The sequence below is a fragment of the Acyrthosiphon pisum genome, chromosome A2 (assembly GCF_005508785.2).
Source record: "Acyrthosiphon pisum isolate AL4f chromosome A2, pea_aphid_22Mar2018_4r6ur, whole genome shotgun sequence".
Lineage (NCBI taxonomy): Eukaryota > Metazoa > Arthropoda > Insecta > Hemiptera > Aphididae > Acyrthosiphon > Acyrthosiphon pisum.
Window position 1 is genome coordinate 27,556,191 of NC_042495.1, and position 11,746 is coordinate 27,567,936.

An 11,746-nucleotide genomic window follows, 5' to 3' on the forward strand; every position below is an offset into this window, starting at 1 on the left:
GAAGGTCGTGCGAATTTTCAAAATAGGCGTGCGAATTCGTGCGAATTACGTGCTAAATATCTGTATAGTTTGTTTATAGATTTTCCTTTGGGGGGTGAGGGGGGGGCTGGCGCAACGTACGTTATAACATGCATACAATTCACAACGACATAAGAAATATAATTTAAACTATTAGCTCTCCTGGCTCAACAATTAAATAATATAATAAAATAATCAATTTCCTGTTAGAACAACCAGCTTATATAAATAATAATACAATAATATTATAATATAATTTCTCACGGTTTGTCGGTGCACTATATTGGCCAGATGCTACACACATAAATATGAAATTTATGCCTAATAATTAAAAAAAAAATTGCAGTACGTACATTACTTGGCAAAATATATTTCAACAATTTAGTTTTCTTATCTTTTCCAAAATAAATCTTAGACCTTGATAAATCACTGCCAACATCTAGGTCATCTTCGGTTTCTGAAATGTCGTGTTTACTGCAGTCACTTGATTCTTTTTCAACATTTTCCTCAACATAATCATCCACTTCATCTTCACTCATACCACCCACCTGATCATTATCTGATGATGAATCATTTACAACATATAATAAGCTCAAAATTCTATTTTGTTCACGTTCATCCATAGTAAAGTTAAAAAAAAACACTATCGCAAAAGTAATAAAAATAATTACGGCAATAGTCGCGCGGGACACATATGTTACACGGACGAGTTCAACCGTATACAACTGCGTCTAATCAATAACTAAATCGTAAATAGTGATAATAAATGTAAGTGGCAAGTATTATCGAAAGGTATCTAAAATTAGACTTCTTAAAAACCAATTGCAATAAAGATATGACATAATCAATAATAGTGTGATACAATAGTAACCCGTGCAACTAACGGAGGGTTAAATAATTTCATTTTATAATGATAAACTCGCGGAGATTAGCGAAAACACAATACAATAGTCAATAATATATATTATACAAGTAACCAGTAATAAAGTGGTTATTTGTACCCAAGATGAAATTTGCTCAGATTAGATACGCGCTCTGGAGGTATACCATTTTAACTAGAGCAACTGGGCACCCTGACAACAGAGACATAAGAATTTGGTGCAAACTACGAGCTTGGTGTTTATTAAAACATGATTAAATAAATCATTAGGCATTAGTTCTACAGTAAAATAACTACTTAAATACATTTTTTCTGGATAAATTGCATTTGAAAATGTCATTATGCGTATATAATATAATAATACATTTTAAAAGCTTCAAATACACACGAATAATATTTTTAAATTACCACAAAATAATTAAAATCGTTATTCTTGGTTTTAATGTGTAATTCGTTCAAATTTTAACATAAAATAAATATAGAAGAAGAAACTGTGTTTTTATTTTATTTAAATTTTTTGGTTACAGATTATTGTACTACTTACGTGGAACCTTGTTCCTTAACTATACAAATTGAACATTTTATAATTTTTAACTACAAAACAAGTTGTAATTTATCATTTTAATACATTTTATGAAATTTGAACATTAAATGCCTGTAAAAAAAGTCTTGCCTATATATTTTTAATGTTTACTGTATGGGAAATTCTAATATAAATATTCAGTGAAAAATACATATATCTACATTATATACGGACCTTTTTTTTAGTTACACAAAAAACCAAAACCGATATTGTCGTAAAAAGATTCTACACACACACACAAAAGAAACATTCACTCATTGGAATATTATAATCCTTAGGGTACATACAATAATAAATCAATATAAATAATTGAAGGGGGATAACCGGATATATCATTTTACCTATTAGTGTTTACATTGGGTACCTATTAGAATTAGATGATTGTATTATTTTGGAAAATACATTTTATTTACTACTATGTTTTTTTAAATTTAAACGCGTACAATAAAGAACCATACAAATATTATCTTAGATGTTTAATAATAATATGTAGGTATTAAGATTCGTGACTCGAGAGTTGTGTAACAACAGTTTATTATTATTTATTACAATACAACACCTGGTGTATTTCTAAACTATATATGCCCAGTTCACGCCGCCATCTTTGTTACACTGCATGTTGTGGTGATTCTCGATACTAATAATAATAATAATTTAGGCTGATGCTAGACTATTTGAGAAATCACAGAGCCAATGAGACAATAATTTAGAAAATTATTATGTTTAACTTCCACAACTACTGCATACAATGTACAAAATAACAAAAATAAACCGACGATTAGCGTTTAATGAAATAATATATGTGACGATTGACGCAATAAAATCGAAAAAATGGTCACCATATCTTAATGCAACTACTATTTAAATGAATTTGAACTCACTTACATCTATAAGAATAATGATCTAGGAATAATTTTTGATGCATCTCTATCATTTAATTAGCATTAATTATATATTCAAAAAACGCTTCTTCCATACTAGGTTTTAGAAATTGAAGCTGTAAAAGTTTTAATGTTCCATCTGCATTAAGAGCACCTTATTGCTCATATTGAAGAAGGCAGTGGCGTACGCATGGGTAGGGTTCTGACGCCCCCGAAATTTCTCTCTTTTATAAAAAAAATCGTATTTACCACCATTTCATAACACACAGAGTCGATCAATTGTTGGTAATTTTTAATAGATTGTAAAATAAATTGTATAATTGTAAAATAAATTGTTAAATACGACAAAGACAACACGAAGAGGCTCTATAGATTACCAGGTGACCAGGTTATACACTCGAGTGTTCTTAATGTAGACTAACTATAATTTGTTATAACCAATTATATAAAAACTGTTTAGCAAAAATTAATGTATTAAATTATTTACTCAGGTAAAACCCTAACCGAACTAAAATCTTGAATACGCTACTGGAAGTAGGAACCTAATAGGTATAACGGATGTTGATGCCTTTTGCATATTTTTAAATCATCATAGACGATACTCTAATTAAATCTCTGGGGCGACGTACCTACTTTTCATTTACTTGACAATAGTAAACTTACAACTGCATGTCTACGTCCGTTTTCGTATCATGATTTTCACTGTCATTTTGTTTTTACTAAGTAGTATAAATTATTTAATTACTAAAATTAATAGGTGTAAAAATGTAGAATTCAAGCCATAACTTAGTATGAAATATGTTTACAGGGCCGTCGTTACGATTTGCGAGGCTTTAGGCAATATCTAAATTGTGAAATGCGAGGCCCCATAATTTATTGTAAAATAAAACCATTAAGATTTCCCATCAATAATAGTAATAATACTATTAAAATCAAAAGCGTGGATAGCGTTTAAGATTTAGGGAACATATTATAGCCCTCTGGCTTACCTACGTCTATATGACCAATAATGTGTAATAATTATACCTAATATATCTCTGTACAATTAAATCCTACAGGTAGTTACGCAAAGTTGATAAGGTATGGTAAGTCAGTCAGTTAGTCAGGACATCTTATTTTATGTATCTATAGATTTAAAAGAAAAAAAAACTTGGCGTATAGCCGTACTGGTTAGTCATTAATAGCGATAATAATTAATATTATTATGTTATCTTAATCCTTGACGTGCCACAGGTAAGAGTGTGAGCTACAAGATGTCTACAACGACAATAATATACTAAAAATAATGTTTAGGCAGTGGCGCCATTTCAGTTTTTTTTAAGGTGTGCAAACAATTAAAGAGGCCAATTTTTTCCCACCTCCAGGCCAATCGTTAAAAAACGTTTCTAGTGTTTTCAGTTTTTCATTACGGATTCATTACAGTATCAAAAACATACTTAATAAAAACATATTTTTATAGTTAACACATTACATTTTACCGTTCATACATTCTGTGTATATACTGTATAGTGTATAGTAAAGATATTTTTAGATAGAATAGATGCATATTATTATTATTATGTATTTTGTCTATCAGTAGACAGTAGCCATTTACAAATATTTGTGTGTGCCAGTAGATAAAGTGATACCAATATCAATTTATCAATTATCAAATTAAAGAACATAATATTATAATATTATTTATGATTATCAGTGAATAGCTGCGGTGCATGCACAATTAAAGATTGGCAAACTGAAGGCCATCTGGCCATAGTATTAATTAGGCCTAGGCCAATTGTGGACAACAAAATTACAGGGTATGCGAGTGCACACCCTGCCCCCCCAAATGGCGCCCCTGTGTTTAGGTACTGGTGATATTTCACTAAATTTAAACTAAACTACAATACCCAATATAAATTAAAACTCAACAGCATAATATTTGTCACCATACAAAATACAAATGTATACATTGTATACCTAATCATTCGATTAAACAAATAATATCAATACAAAACTAAAAAATTTAATAATTTTGAACAATATTTTGGTATCAAATTTAAGTGTAAATTGCGAGGCCTCTACAAGCGCGAGGCCCTAGGCAAATGCCAGTACTGCCTACCCTTAACGACGGCCCTGTATGTTTACATTCTCTTTGGAAATAACACGGACCGGCTTCAAAACTCATATGCGATTTTTTCGTCGTCCAGGAGATAATTATACGTTATTTATAATGTTTATACATTCCTCCGATTGTGAATTTTCGTTGTCGGTATAGTTTTAATTTCATACGAATTATCTTCTAGTTAAAAAAAGTTATTTTAGTGTCACTTTATACTTTATAAATAATGGTTCAGTTATGTGTGTATATTTTTTTTTATTAAATGCAGTTTAACATCGTTAAAATTAATTTAAGTTTGAAAACAACTAGAACGAGAAACAGCAGTATTAAATATGGAATGACGAATAGAACCAGGTACGGATATCATCAATGTGCTATAGAAAACTTACGATCGACGGTAATATCTTACTATAACATAGTACCACCGTCGTTCGTTAAAAAACAATATATTGTATTTTCATCGGAGAGAGATGAATGTATTGGTTTTAAAATTATGTGTTTTTTAAAATATATTGAATAGTTTGTACATCAAAACTCAAAACAAATTAAAAATGAATAATAATTATTAATTGTAGACTAGAATTTTTTTTACCTAATACTTGTTATTGGTTTTTCAAGACAAACTATAATTTTAAATATATTTTGGATCTTATTTGGTATATTTATAAAATGTATTTTTAATTGTTGACTTGTTTTAATTTTTTTTTCCATTTACGTACCTTGGTACCTAAGTAGTTACATTTTTTTGTAAGTAAAAAGCTTCAATACAAGGTCCTTAATTTGTTCTTATAACAGATAAAATATATTTTATTTCCTAACCGATTTTGCATAACGCTTTGTTTATCACCATATAAACGCATAAAATGTAAAAATTACCTGATTCCCACTTGATATATTATTATAATTTAACCGTAACTTATTAAATGTGTTTATTTTATATTTTAGTTTTATGCCAATACATATTAGATATAAATAACACAAATTATTGACTAAATTAATATATATGTAATTTATTGAAAACATAATAATCTAAAATTTTTTAAAATTAACGTTTACCAATAATTAACAACAAATACCTACATTAAGATCCGTTAGTCGTATTTTGAAATTGGAAAGTGTACAAATTGTACAAATCGAGCAAATTGCATGATATACAGTATATTATTATGTACATTACCCAAGACCGGATTAGGGATCAATTGGGCCCCGGGACTCCATACACTTAGTTGGCCCCCTTTCAAGTTTAACTTCAAAATAATTTTATCACTATATTAATGACTGCATATTGTTATTGTATAATTTTGTACTATACAAAATATATATATAGAATATTTATTTTATATATAAAATATATAAATATATTATATTTTATTAATTATTATACATAATATATTACATTATTACATATATATATATATTTATTACATACTTGTATAGGTTACTAGAACTAGAGATTTATAACTTTAATTTTTTTCTTGCTTTCTCTTTTGCAAATTGTTGTAATGTTTCATTAAAATCTATTAATTGCAAAATATCATTTTCTGAATGTAATATCATTAGCGATGTTAAATTGTCTTGAGTCTGGCTTGTTCTATATTTATTTTTTATTCTTGTTAATTTGGAAAATGCTCTTTCGGCCGAACAATTGGCCACTGGGATAGTTAAATATAATATAAGAGCAATTAAAATGTTTGGGAATACATCCTGCAATGATTTATCATAAAACCATTTTAATAACTTAAAAGTATCACTTTCATTAAATGATACATTACCTACTTAAACTTAAAAAAATTTGAAATTGAATAATTTCATTTTCAAGTGAAGCGTCAACATCATTTTTATATGTGAAAATACAATTCTTTATGCTCTCTTGGACTGCACTATCTGAATCTAGTGGACAACTTAATTTAGTAATAAATAAAAAATGTGTAGAAATATAATTATATGCAGTAATTCTATTTTCAAGTTCTAAAACAAATTTATCTATAATAACATAATGAGTTTCAATTCTCATTTTGTCTTTTCCTTTATATATAATTTCTTTTTTACTACCACTATTATCATCAGGATGCTTTTTTTTTCTTATTCTTTCAGTTTCATTCTTGTACGTCTTGCCAACATATTGACTTAGGTGTATGATTTTATTTTCATAAATCTCACTAGAGTCTCTTAAACTTGACACAAAATGCCTTAATGATTTTAGCAAGTTGACGGCTTTTAATGCATCACAGTGTTTGTTTTGCAATTCAATTGAAGTTGTATTGCTTCTCTTTTATTATTTTATAATATTTTATATATATTAAATTAGGTTGTAGGTATAATATATTACTATATTGGTATCTACCTGATATAATACGTGCTGATTGCCTAAAATTGCTATCCATATTTTGGAAAAAAGTCGGTCCTTTATCGAGACAGAAACTTATAAATTTATTATTCAAATTATTTGGCCACTTAAATGGATCTTTGTAATATTCCTCATGATCAGAAATGTTATCTGTCAACAAATCAGACTTTTCAATTGCTGTACAGCTACTTGAACTTGGTACCAGAGTGAGGTAAAACTAATGTCTGATCTATCAGTTTTAAAACTAAGTCAAGAGTATCACTTGGAACAATTATTGAAGTAACAGGTTCTAGAAATATTAAACATGCAAGTTGTAGTAACAAATAAGTTAATTTACTACCTACCTAATACTTTGTATGAGAATTTTAATATCTTGATAAGTCATAGGTACTTACCGGAATTTGAAGCTATAAAGAAACCTTTAATTTTAGTTAGTTTTGAGGTAAATTGTCTCTCCTGTTCTTTTTTTTTTTCTTTTTTCCGAGCCGCTTTGATATTTTTTGGTATTACTCATTTTTATAATTATTTATTAGGTAAGTAATTGAATATTAACTAATGTTTAATAGACAATAACTAATAAGTTATAAAAACTTAGTCTGTAACCACCAGGCACCAGACAATACGATTGCACGAAAACGCCGGAGTTACAAATTCTATTTTTAGTGTTAGATTAGTTATGAATTATGATATCTCCATAGATAAGAATAATATATTAGATTGGACACAAGATTTAAGATATTAGTATATTACCTCATGAGCATAGATCAAAAATACCTAATATCAATTATTACCACATACCACGTACAATCGTAGATAATAAAGATTATCACTAATCTGTGACCTCATCATACATCATAATAATGTTATCAATTATTTTCGTGATACAAAACATTTTTATTTTATAATTATTAATAATAATTTACCTACTAAAATATATATTTTTTTTTTTAAAAACTGTTTTTAACGCGTTAAAAAATATACATTTTGGGGATAAAGATGGGCCCCCAAAATGGCCAAAATCAATGGGCCCCGGTACCGTGCCCCCCTTGGCCTCCCCTTAATCCGGGCTTGACATTACCTACCTAAATTCTGTTTGGAAAGAAAATTGACAGGCTAAAAAACCATTACGCGTTTTCTGCGTTGGCCAGGAGACATTCTTTGTAATGTTTATACTCAACACGTCCTATTGCGAATTTTCATCGTCAGTTTAGTTTTGATTTCGTATATCGTATTGATCATTCTTTCGAACAAAAAAGTCACTTAATAATAATAATAAATAGTTCAATTATTTTGTATATTATATATATTTTTTAATACACGATTTTAAAACAGTTTAAATTAATAATTTTATCTTGGAAATAATTAGTACAGGAAACAGCAGTATTACCTAACCAATCTACGACGAATACAACGGATATCACAAATGTGCCTTCTGCAGAAGACTTCCGTGTTACGGTAAACTCTCACATAATAGTCATATTGTATTACATGAAAATATTGAAAATACGCATATAATAGTTGTTTTGAGGAATAGGCTTTTTATGTACACATTTTTACGAAATTGGATATTCAAGCAACAAAACGATTTTTGTATGCCAGTAATATAAAATATATTATGTGTGCGTTTTGAAACTTTTTGCCAATACCTACGTAAATTATCTTTGTTTGTTTGTTTTTGTGTATAAACATTGTAACACCTATACATTGTTCATGACAATCATAACTAATTAAAGCTGTACTATCATAATATAATATTAAATAAAACTGTATTACACATTTACGCAGCAAAGGTAGAAATATAATATAAAAGGTACAGTTTTATTTATATAGTTTTTACTGCAATTTTACTGGATATTTAACCATTTAAAAATGTAATTTTGTGTATAAAATAAAATAATAATTTGTATCCCAGGTAGCTGGTAGGCATACAAAATAGTTTAGATGAGCGGAGAAGTGGATAAACATTTCGCGGGGTAACCCCGTACCACTTCACTCCGCTCATCTAAACTTTGAATATTTATAACTCATAAACTACTCGCCCGAAATTCGATTTTCATGTATCAAAATACTAAGAAAAATATTCTGCTTTGGAATATAAAATTAAAACCCAATGTTGTCATTCAAAAAATTAAAAAACTTAAAAAATTATAAGGATAAAAAATATTTAAAAATATAATTTTTTAAGAAAAACATTGTTTTATAAGCGATTTGAAACTATGTAAAAAAAAAAATATTTTCAAAAAAATGTACACTTTCTGAAATAATGAGTGTTCTATGATAAAAGAATCACCCAGTATATATATCAAATAATATATAAATTTATAATATTTTGAGAGTACAGTACCAATTTCAATGTATTACAAATAGGTACCTACATCTACCAAAATCATGGTTGAATGCCCAAGCTGGGTAGGTTGGACAGGGCCGAATTCAGGGATTTATACACCCGGGGCCGGGGAGGATATTCAAATACGCCATATTTTCAGTAAAAAAATTACTGGGTAGAAATTGTAAAAAATTGTAAAAATTTCCCAATAATTTTCAAAACCATCAGGAACAACCTTCAAATTTGGACGAAATTACATATTATTAAAACCAAGAATTACGATTTTAGTAATTTTGTTGTACCTAATTTAAAAATATTATTCGTGGGTATATGTAACTCTTAGGGTATATTATTATACTTTATACATACAATAACATTATCAAATGGAATTTTTTTTCTAAAAATAAATTTAATCTACTGTAGCAGGTATACCAATGCTTTATAGTAAAATAAATTACTTTAATTACAACAATACCATCAACTATATAGGTACTTGGCTGACATATAGTAATTAATGTTATTATTACTTTTTACTCATATATACTAAAAAGATTGTAAGTATTATGGTAATATTATAATTGATGTAAAATGAGTAGACTAAAAAATGAAATAAATAATAAAAATAAATTGAAAAAAATACATTGCATAGTGCATTACACAATGAGACATGTCTAGATATTTATGTAGATTTCCATAATTTAAATCTATTAGAAACTAGTTTATTTATTTATGTAGATAAGCTCTAGGTACTTTATTTTGTACATAGATATCACTCAACACTGGTTGTAAGTCATGGAGCTCAGCCAAGGTAAACTACTAACTAGGTACCTAAACCAAGTAGGTAAGTAAGATAATATTATGATTATAAATATGTATACTAAACATAAAGTATTTTTAGTATTTATTGTAGTAGGAACTATTATACTGGGCTGCATTTAGTCATTTAGCTCCGTTCGCCAAAATGTCGTGGTTGAAAATTTATTCACTTTTTAATTATTATAGTTAGAAGTATAAAAAATAAATTATTTTATAATAATATATAAAATATAAATAAAGAATGATATACCTTTTATTCTGTTTAAAATTTAAACAGCTGATTTTATATAGCTATCAGCACTATAAACCAGGGGCGTCATTTAAACTTATTGAAAGAAATGCTAACAACTTGGCAGCCCAATTTTTATTGTATATACAGAGTTATTACACAAAATGTAGTTTTGCACTACGCTCGATAATAGTAGAATCTTTATATTATTTTCCATCTAATAATCTAATATACCATGCATATTGAATAACCTTATAATACTAAGGTAGTACTTAAATTATTTTTATTCAAATTTAAATATTTATTAACATAATTGTACCTAAAAACATTGTATATAAAAATATCTAAAATCCTCAGTCGCCCATAAGATATTTAATATTTTCTAGCCCAAACATTTTTATAATTAATTTATATAATGCATTAATAATAATATCACATGAACATAGTTTCCAATTCTTAAGAACAATTTAAGAAAAAAAGATTTACTGGCACAGAAAATTTATATAACGAGGCCATAATGTAATCTTGATACATTTTATTATTTTAGGTATATTTAATCATACTCTGCAACATCTTGAATAACAACTCTGCAATAAACCTTAAAATATGCACTTTTTATTCTAAAATACCTAAAACCATGTACCAATAGAAATGTGATAAAATAATAGATAATGTTTTGTTTAATAAATAATAAAATAAAAATAGGTACCTAACTTAATCAAAAATTTAACTCAACAATAGTTTGTTAAATAATGTTTTATTCAAATTATTTATAAACAGTTAGGTAAATTGATACAATATAATATTAATTTGGATAGTGTATAGATAATATAGTTTTATTATATTTATTTTAATTTTTTTCATAATAATATTTAAATTATATGACCCCTGAAGTATCTAAATATGCATGAAAAAAAAAACTTATATGATGAGTAATAACCAGGGCTCGTAAGTTCATGCATCTGCATGTTTTTTTTGCTACACAGGAAAACATGCTAACTGAGATACAAATCCGTTTCATAACAATAGTAAAAATAATATGAAGTTTGATAGAGCATGTTTTCGCATGTTTTGGGTGTAAAGGCATATTTGGCATATAGTCGATTTTTTACGGTCGTTAGTGCATATTATTTCATAAAAATATATTTTAGACAAATATTTGAAAAGTTACTTGTTTCTTATTTACTTTCCCGTTTACAAAATGATAGTGTTTTGATTTATTTTTATTCAGTGAGTGTGTGACTTCCTAGTGTCCTCGTACATACTGCATACTTAATACTTATTTAGACTTTACGCGTCTTACGAAATTATATCGCGGAAACAATGTAATCGCTACCACTACCATCCTAACCGTATAAAGTTGCAGCTTCTCACCAACCAGCATTTATAATTTTGTACATTCTACAGTATAGTTTTCTTATAATGCACTATTACACTCGCCGATGAGTTTACTCGTATGAGTCGTATGCGTTTGTCCATTAAATTTCCTGTTTTAGTGTTTTCATGTGAGGTATTGGTACTGTACACATTATTCATATTTTATTTAAACAATTCCGAAAGAAAAACAA